Source organism: Lathamus discolor, chromosome 2, assembly GCF_037157495.1.
Source record: "Lathamus discolor isolate bLatDis1 chromosome 2, bLatDis1.hap1, whole genome shotgun sequence".
NCBI lineage: Eukaryota > Metazoa > Chordata > Aves > Psittaciformes > Psittacidae > Lathamus > Lathamus discolor.
In genome coordinates this window covers 56,321,806-56,331,853 of record NC_088885.1, presented here as the reverse complement: position 1 = coordinate 56,331,853, position 10,048 = coordinate 56,321,806, and the positions used below count along the sequence as shown (strand labels likewise).

The 10,048-nt window shown below is 36.6% G+C and overlaps 1 long non-coding RNA gene across 2 annotated transcripts; it reads right to left on the bottom strand.

The window, feature by feature from the left end:
* Positions 1-1,799: 1,799 nt before the first annotated feature.
* Positions 1,800-9,747, bottom strand: LOC136009210 (uncharacterized). Of its 2 annotated transcripts, none has more exons than XR_010610398.1 (3): positions 9,666-9,747; positions 8,620-8,758; positions 1,800-2,167 (listed from the first exon to the last, which is right to left on the bottom strand). It is a non-coding gene; the product is annotated as an uncharacterized LOC136009210 (long non-coding RNA). The 2 variants fall into 2 exon arrangements; XR_010610397.1 differs by having other exon boundaries at positions 8,620-8,667; positions 9,666-9,744.
* Positions 9,748-10,048: the final 301 nt, after the last annotated feature.

Genomic DNA, 10,048 nt, shown 5'->3' with positions numbered 1-10,048 from the left:
TAGCCAGAAGAGGAGATTACAGTAAGGTAGTGAAATGCTTCACCTCTAGGATTACTTAAAACATGCTTCACCTGTAGGATTACTTAAAACACAACCAAGAGTGAGACCTCCATTATCTAAATAGAGGTGCCCGTAGCATAAGGAATGCTCCAGGTGATCTCACCTGAACTTCCAGTTGCCTCATCAGCAATGACTAGCTCTGCTGTAGGTTCTGTGTCACACCTACAAGCTCAGTACAGATGTGTGGGCACTAAGGACATTAGTCTGGATGTTTAAAGACGGATTTCAAATAAGTCATAAATACAAAAATAGGTATTCCTATATTGATCAGTCAGTGGTTTTGTGCAGCCTCAAAATCCATAGTTTATAGCTTTTCCAAATGTTAAAATCAGGTAGCTGGCAGATTTAGTAGATTATACATAAAAATAGTAATTTTATTACTAATAGTAATAATATTACCATTACTGATGCATGATTAATCATACAAATAGATTTAGTCTTTTCTCTTGTCCCTGCACAGTTATGTCTTGGAATATTTATCTGGTATAATCACTTTTTATTTTTAAACCTATCCTGACACATATACTTACTCATATCCTCAGAATTACATGACATGGATGTTTCTTTACCAATAATGTCAAACCCAGAGTAACTTTCACTAAAATATATGATCTAATTTTTGATACTCTTCAGAAAAGTGGAGGTTATTTTAAATCTAGAGACTAAAATTGGCTGGTAGATCTGAGATTCACAGGTGATGTAAATAACCACAAAGATTTTATCTGCATTCACTGGCATTTGTCAGATTTGCTCCTGCTGAGGTGTGGGATCATTAAGTCTTAACATTTTCTGACATTACTACTGGGGGGGGAGGGGGTTGTTTTGTTTTTTGGTTGGTTGGTTTTGGTGGGTTTTTTTGTTGTTCTTTGTTCGGGTTTTGGTTGGTTGGGTTTTTGTTTCGTTTTTTCCGTTTCTGTTCATTAGGCTTTCCTATTCCTGCACTTGTAAAGTCTTAAGAAAATTTCAAATTTTGAAATCTAAGATTCAGATCCAGGTACTGGCAAATATCACTGCTAAAATGTCCCCATGAGCCAAAAAATAAACAATCAAGAAACAAAGAAATATGCAGAACTGCAGTGATTTAGACTACTACTAGAAACATGTCCAGGGCAGAAATTCAGGTCACAGTGTTGCTCATATTTTAGTTTTTCAGAATGTGTGTAGGTGTGTGTGAAGGGAGATGATTCAAGTAAGCACATCCCAAACATGATATCTCCATGTACAAATGTGAAGGACTTGTTGCCATTCTCTTTTCCTTCTCATCACTTTTCTGAAAAAGAAGGGAAGAAACTCAAGATGGCTCAAACTGAAGCACAGATCCTCTAAGCCCTAAGTCATAGAAAGAGAGTATAATATGGGCCAAGGTGATCACAACCTTCACTGGCTACTAAACCAAAGGTGGATGTTGTAACATTAAGTAAGTTCTTCAAAGAGCTCCTCTCTGAGGTGTAATATACACTTCAAAAACTACTTGGCTCTAAACTGTGAACTCCACCCTAGTGCTTTATCTAGAATCTAGCAATTAACTACTGAATTTGGCTTTAGCATTTGAAGCAGGTAAAAATAATTTTCTATGATTTATAGTTGAGGAAAAACCTTCTCTTAGATTCTGAATGCTCACACCTGAAGGATTCAGGAGAAAACAAAAACATATTTAATTCTGAAAACACCTATTACTCATATCAGTTGGTATCACAAAAAAAAAAAAAAAAAAGGCCTTTTCCTACATGCTTCACCACACTTTTATTTTGACAAACAGAAAATGTACAAATAAAGAATAAAATCAGCTTGGCTGCCAAGTCAGCTGCTGTTTTCAGGCCACTGACTTCAACTAAAGTTTGTTAGAAGAACACTGGGTCTCAGTCCATTTTTTTATCTTGGAGAAATATACTCAGGGTTTTTTTTCTTCATGATAAACTTAAATCAGCTGATCAATGGCACAGAGTTAAATCATAGTATTGTAAATATATTCCTAACAGAAATGAATAGCAATTCTTGAAAACGCAGTCTGTTGCTCAAGGAGAAAAAGCAAACGGTCATCAGATTAAATATAGAGGGAATATTTGTAGGAGCTTGAGTCCGAAAGTTTCTGTCCTTGGGTTGTTTCCTATGTGAAATAGAGAAATATGCAGCAGTGATTAGAGTGGTTGCAGTTGGACCGGTTTGAATGATTTCCTCAGATGTAGCACATCACTATGCTGCATCTTATTTCATTCCAGCAATATGATGAAATAACAACTGAAAAACATATCTTGGCAGATATTAGCCCACCAGCAGGTTGAAATTCCCTGAAAATGTGAAGCAGCTGTTCCACAAGGGAAATGGTTTACATCTGCAAGACCCTGTTCTCAGCCAGTTAAGGAAATACTGTGACAGAGAATAATTAAGAAAAAACAGGTTTCATGGAAAGGCCAGAACTTTAAATGTTTGTGTTCCTTTTACTCACATTAAGTCAATCATAGTGTTTGTAACTTGAAGAGCGTACAACAGCCATGCTGTTGCACTAGAGGTAAGGTCCCTTCACAATCATATATCAGTGCTGTGTTTTCAAGTACCTGCTCAGCATTTCCATTAAAACACATTATTTTGCTATGGCACATAGCAGGAGTTTCTTTAGAAGAAAATTAATCATGTCCTGAATATTAACTCTGTGGACTTGATGCGCATTGATTATAAGGGAGTATAGGCTGATTGGGTAATGTGAATGTCTGCATTTCGTCAGGACTGCTTTTGGTGAGATGACATTAACTGCTTTATTATGCTTTAAGAAGGCTGAAGAGTAGTCTGATGACTTGGATGTCAATAGTGAAGGCAACTGAGAAATATTTGCTTCTGACGTTTCCCTTTTTTGATACTTTACATGACTATCTTCAAAAAGGAAGAGAACCTTAAAGATGGAAAAGAGGTGGATGCTGGAGGTGGATGTGGGCATACTTGCTGAATATTTTAAAAAGCTATAAAAATGGCCTCTGCAAAAACCCTACAATTTACCTGGGAGTGCATTATATTCCTGTAATGAAGTAGACACCATTTGTGAGCAAAGCCTGGATTGTGATTACTAAACTTAACGTAAAATATATGTGATAGTGAGTCAATAATTTTCATGCAAAGATCTTAGCATTCTTTGCAAGAATTTCCATGTGCAGTTTAATCAAGGGTTTGTTTAGATTTGGATTTAGAAAACAGGGTAGGCATACAACTACAATGGTTTAAGTTCGGACATAAAATCATTTCAATGAATTTCACAGCAGGTTAAATTTAAGGGAACTGTATCCACCCTCCCCTTCTCCAAATCAACATGAAAAAAGGCAAAGGGGTGGAAAAATGTTCCATCTTTTGTTGAGAGAGGGAAGTCTGAAATAAATCTGTTGTGGTGAAGGCTATATCCCAAAATGTCAGGCAAGCATTATTTTTAACCAAATAATCCTTTCATCTGAATTGATTTTATTCCCCCAAGATAGACCATGGTCTAAGAAGGAATCTGCCCAGTAGGGTTAGAAAATGGACAGGAGGAATTTGAGTGGTTTGGGGGGAAAAAAAGTGGATATAACTACTCATAAAAACTCTTCAGTTCTCAGGTAGCACAGCAGCCCCTTGACAGTGTCTGCCCAGATGTTTACTTCTTCCTCTTTGTCATACCCAGCAGCTATGTTTCCAAGGGCCCAAGCATTTTTCTTGTCCTCTTTTTTTTTTTCATACTTCAAAGTCCTTCTTTCTTTACTTAAAGCGTTTTTTGTTTGTTTGTTTGTTTGTTTGTTTGTTTTCCAGGAACATTAAAATGTTTGGTTTTGAAAGTGGTTTTGCTTCACGTTTTTTCTTGTAATAAGGCTTGGCCAACTGGTCAATATAACCACTCCAGTTTGTGGTGGTTGTGATCTTTCTCAGCTGTTTTGTTTGAAAAACTAAAAAATTGACAACAAAAGATTGAGGTGCGAGGTGGGAGGGTGGGAAGTAAACTGTCATCTCCATGCAAATAAGAATAACATGTTACTTTTCACTCCATTCATGAACACAAATTGTTTCCTAGGTTTTGGTGAACTTGCAAACAAGATGACTTTTTTTTTTCTTTGAAGGGAAGATTTGACAGCTATGGGCAAGACGTTGGGTGGCAGCATCAGCAAGCATATAGTGAACATAGGCTAATAAATGTAGTGCTACACTTGGTCATGGCTGAAAAATTATCTCCTCAGAAAGGCACTGGATGAAACAGAAAATTATGCTGCAATTCTGCCTGCAGGCAAGTGTGCCTTGAGCAGGAAGGCAAATGAACTGCAAGTTAGGACAGTAGGGCTGAGAGAGCTGTCAAGTTCAACACTGCATTTGGCTTAAAATGGGAGGCTTGGGGGAGCTTTAACATTTATGTATCAACGGAAATTGATAATTTACTGTAGCTACTGTAGAATTGCATTTACTTGACTGGCCTGTCAGGGATATAATTCTTATCAGTACTATAAAATCTCTCTTAAAATATTACTTATGACAGTACTCCTCAGTGTCTGATCCACGAATGCCATATAAGAGACCACTGAAACACATCTTCCTGCATGGCAGAAGTACGACATAGTCAGGAACAGCCCATTGTTAAATAGAAGCATAAAGGACAGCTTCTATCTGAGCGTTGGAACTAAAGTGGGCACAGGATGTTTCATCATGTGAGGCAATGGGCACAAACAGAAAATTCAATTTAAGCCTAAAAAGACTTTTTTACTGTGAGGGTGAGACTGAACAAATGCCAGAACAGGTTGCCCAGGGGGACTGTGGAGTTTCCATCCTTGGAGATAATGTGAAATCATGTTACAAATACCCCCGGGCAACCTGACATAGTTGATTCTACTTTGACTGGCATGGTCTGTTGGAGACTTCCAGACATCCACTCCAACCTCAAATATGATTATGTTGATAAACATCTTTATTATGTTTAATAAAGATAAATCTGGAGACACAGAACATCAACAGGTATATTCATAAAATTATAAAAGCATTCAAGTTATGTGGTTTAGGAATAAGAAGATTAGGATGCATAACTCATTTTTAACTATAAAGTTGTCCTCAAAGCTGCCATGCTTCATTCAGATACATTCGATGTAAAGCTATCTGAAAAATGGTTCCAACAATGTACAAGAAAACTTGTGACTGGTAGCAATGTTGTTTACTGATGGAAGCCACTCTGTTCCACAACACTGCTAGTTAATGCGCTACAGACTTACAAGCATAGACAGTATTTTTGCTGTACAGTATGATTGCTTCCAGAAATGAACTTTTAGCTTTATCTTTTTTGAGCATTACCCTGTAGCTCTTCTGAACCAAAAGAGATATTAATTCATTTCTCATATTTGGAGTAAAAAAATATTCTATCAACCATCAGTATCCAACAGTATGTACATTTTCTGACAAATTAAAATGCATTGAAATGTCAAAAATTGTATTAGCTCTTCTATGAAAACAAATACAATTGGTTTTGATTTCCTGAATTTGTAGCTTTTTTTGTTTTCTTTAAAAATTTAACTGCCTTTTTTTTTGGGGGGGGGGGGAGTAAGAACACGTGGAAAAGTGGCTAAATAGAAATATTTCACAATGCACTACATTAAAAAAAATTATAATCTTGTACAGTACCAGAATGTTTTAAGTGTCAGATATGGACGATTTGGGAAATAATGTCCTGCAAAATTACTCAAGATTTTATAGAATTATTGTAGTGACATATTAAACATGCCAAGAGAAGCCTACATACAAACACCTGCACATCGTCATATTTGAACAATGATCCATTAACAATGTTTCCCCAAATTATTTTCTTGTGATTAGGGTTAAACAGATGAGAGAGAGAAAAGAGAGATGATAAGATGTTGTACCTTAAAGTGCTTTCTTGACTACCACCTTCTCTTTGGACAGGGTTTTAAAAACAGATACTGATTTTGGAAACCCATCATCTACTATACATATCTGGAGATGTTTTCAAGTGTGTGAAAGCATTCAATCTTTTTAAATCAGGTCTTTATAAGTCAGTTCAAATTCTATAATTAAAATTGCAGTGTCTGTAATATCTTTTGAATGTATTGGTCAGGATTCTTACTTTCATCCATTTCTCATGGAAAGGAATAAGTAGCAGGTTTACAGTATGAATAACAAAAATATTTTATATAGCTACACTGTAACATCTCCTCTCTTAGCTTTACTTCCAAATACATTTTCAAATACAGATTCATATATTTAGCCCAAATGAAAGGTGGGTATACATAGAGTGAATCATTGGCAGTTTACCAGAGCAGTCATCTCCAGAAGTAACCATTTAAGTGGTTTCCACCCTTCCCAGATGTGAGCCTGTCTGTCATTCTGATTCTCTATTTCTGTTGAGCTGGCAGCTTAAAATATCAGTCTGATGATCTGAAGTCAATATAACTGTCTGACAAGGTTTCCATTGTATTTCTAGGTATTGTGGTCCCTCTCAGAAGAACAATTTTTAATTTAGAGGGCAACTAGTCTAAGAACAAAATAGTTATGGTGAACTACAAATCAACTAAATACAATTTTTATGAATGAAAAAATAAGTAACTTGAAAAATTACAGGCAAAAAATCCTATTTGTAATTTTTCTCATGTAAAACTGGTTCAATTCCTTTAGAAGCAGGTTATCCAACTGGTCACCTTTTATTTTATAGGTTCATATATCACCAAGAAACCTTAACTTCAGGAGGGAAAATTATGACAGTCAACATCCCCAGAAACATTTCAGGATTAGGAAAAAAATTCCACTCTGCATCTGGCCAAACCCAAGACTTTTCATTGAAAGCCAAAAGGAAAAGATCCGCCTGAGAAAAGCCATGTTTGTGACCCTAACCCAGAAGCATCAAGGGCACTTCAGGAGCTAAGACAATGGTCTTCTGAAAGGCAATCATTCCTCCTATGTCAGTTCTCATTCTCAAGGTAATAGAGGAAGTCTATTGAAGAAATTTAAACTGGTCCTCAGATAATTTTGGTGTTATCAGCCACTCTACTAAGGACCATTCCTTCTGCCATGAGCTAGCCAGCATTTCACTTTAATATGCTGAAATATGTGGCCATGTTTAACGTATTTATTAAGAATTTGTCTGGACTTGACTCCCTGAGCTTTCATTTCTCTGAGTTTCCCTCCATGGGCTAAAATTCAGCCTTTACTGTGTGAAGAAAATGGATTAAAAGTCCTGTCCAACTTGTCATCCACTGCACTCTTAACTCCCACAAAATACACACTGATATCTTTTTTAGACTATACTATTTAAAAAAACAGAGGAGTTGTTACTGAACCTGGAAGTTAAAGAATAATAAATCTTCACCGGCCAAAATTTGCTTTCTGACTCATGATAAGGGAGAATATGATTCATAAGAGTCTCTTCTTGTCATTTATACCCTGATGTATACAGTTTGCCACACAAGAATTTGCTATAGAGGGAAATGGAGATGTGAGTGAAATTGAAATGTAACATCCGGAACCGATCAAGAACATTTAGGTAAGTCACTCTGATTGACAGCCACTTGGTTGCTTAAAAAAAAATCACGATTTTCCACAGAAAGCAGTCTCTATCAAGAGTGGTTCCAGCTGAAAATACCTGCAAGCCCCATTCACCACTGCACTGTTGTTAACATGTAACGGAGTAATCTGTCTTACAAATGAGCACCAGTTCATCCTGTGATGAAGTGCAGCCACACACAGTTGAACATCACATTACATGAGTGCACCAACACATGCAAAATACATTGCAAATGCAAAATTAGGCATACATGTTTAAATCTTTAGTCTTACAAATTGATAATACTCTTTTCTTTCCCTGCAGCAGTGTTAATGGTTCACATATCAAATTTACTATTTAAAAATCTGAACAAGCCTTCTACATACAGTATGTATATATTTGCCTTCTGTTCTGTCTAGTACTGATTGATATCCTCACCTTTCTAATATGATAATTTTATTCACACACTATTATAGACCTTTGAATGTTAGTCACACCATGAGATGAATGGTGAGCCCAATTAGGAGCATTCACATTCCAGTCAGCTGTTTTCCTCTCTTTTTCTATTGCTTGTTTGTCTAATGGTGATTAAAGTTGCAGTTCCACTCATTAGTGAAGTGTATTAAATCGTAATATCAATAACTGACACAGCACTGCAGTAGAACTGGCTGTTCCACAAATCTATAAAAACATGCTAAACAAAGCTTTCTGGACATCATGTCTCCAGGCATGGTGAAAATGTTTACTCTCTGCTTCATAGCCTGGCTCATGATCAATGTAAGGGATATAACAAATGCATGCTTGTTAAGAACAGTAGAACTATGCTCTATGCTTTCAAGTAAAAGTGCCTTACACTCAGAGGTGCCAGGATAGTTTTTCCTGGGTTTTTTGGGGGGAGGGAGGGAGGAAGTAAAAAAAAGAACACTAAAAAAAGTACAATCATTTCACCTCTTCTACTTGTATTTCTTCATGAACCATCACTGACAAATTCTGAGATGTCAGGGGTCTGATATATACTTAAAGAAGTTTTTTATTCTTATAAATTATACTAAGGATCTTGGTTTAATACTTACGTATCAGCCTGAGGCATTTTTCACTTTGGGGACTTGCTGTGACAGATGCTGTATGGAGATGTAAAGAATAACTGTCCTTATCATAAAGACCTTAGGAGACGTAACAGATGGATGAAATAAAAGGAAGTTGAAGATGGCACTGGGAGAAATTAGTAGAGAATAAGATTACAAAATTAATAGGATATTTTAGCCCAAAAGAGGAAGATGAAAATTTTAAAAACCAGCTTGAAAATGTAATCACAACTTACGATTAAGCTACTTATTACTTCACAGCTGTGTGAGCTTACTGAAAAAGAACTCTGTGTGTGCTTATTTGTGTGTGGGAAGAGGAGGACTTAGTTTTACGAAGAAATATGGGCTATGCAATCATGTTGTTTGTCTCTGTCTATTTTAATCATTTTTCACCTAATAATGGCCGATTTCAGACAAATTTGATAAAGTATCAGAATCTCAAAGACGCTTCATTCCGACATGAAAAAGATCAGCATGGCCCGAGTGTCATTTCTTTCATGTCAGCAGCAAAGAGTTGAGGCAGTCTCTATGGGTCCCTGACCAGCTGGCCAACCAGCACTATTGTCTCTTGCCCAGAAAATTCAGAAGATGCATTCCTATTACTTTATCACAGCATAAAGTATGTATCTCTGCAAAACATATTACCAGGCTGTTGTGTCAACACCACAGGTTCTAAGAGCAGTTTTCCAAGGTTAGCGGACTTCAGCTTCTCAAATCTCTGAGTCTTTAAATCCTGTTAAAGACTGTTCAGTAGTGTAAACAGATTTTGCTTTCATGAAGCATTCATTGACCTTATATTACAATTTTATATTCATTCTAACAGCTTGTCCATTTACATGAGTGAATAGTCCTAACAGTTGGGAGAGAAGGCAGCTGTAAAATATTTGGTTGTCAATAATGTGTTTAGTTCCCTTTAAGAGATTCTTTACTTAAGAGCATTAGGAAACTTCAGTGATCACCCAATCCACCACCACCACCACCCTCCCAAATCAAGACATTAGACCAAAATGAATTTTGAAAAGAAAAGAACAAACCTGCAGACAACTTTACAGAGGTGTGCAAGACCAGCTGCAGTGTCCGTTCAGTAGAAGGTGAGTTGGACGTCTCTGAACTGAGGATAGCAAAACTGGAGGACATTTATCATGATTGTTTTCATCTAACTTACAAGCATACAAAGACTGGTCCCTTTGAGTTATGATTTCATTCCACAGAGCATGCCCATATGCTTTCCCCCTACCAAAACCGTTGCAGGATCCCTCAGCCTTAAGCAATGCAAATCTATTGAATCTATTGGATCCAATTTCAGGAGCTATTTCCTGAAAACTTCAAAACTGTGTCACTTAGTTCCACAACTATTCCATTAATCTCTGGGCTTTGAAGTAGTAATAAAGTTAGAATAAAGAAATACTTTAGGTTG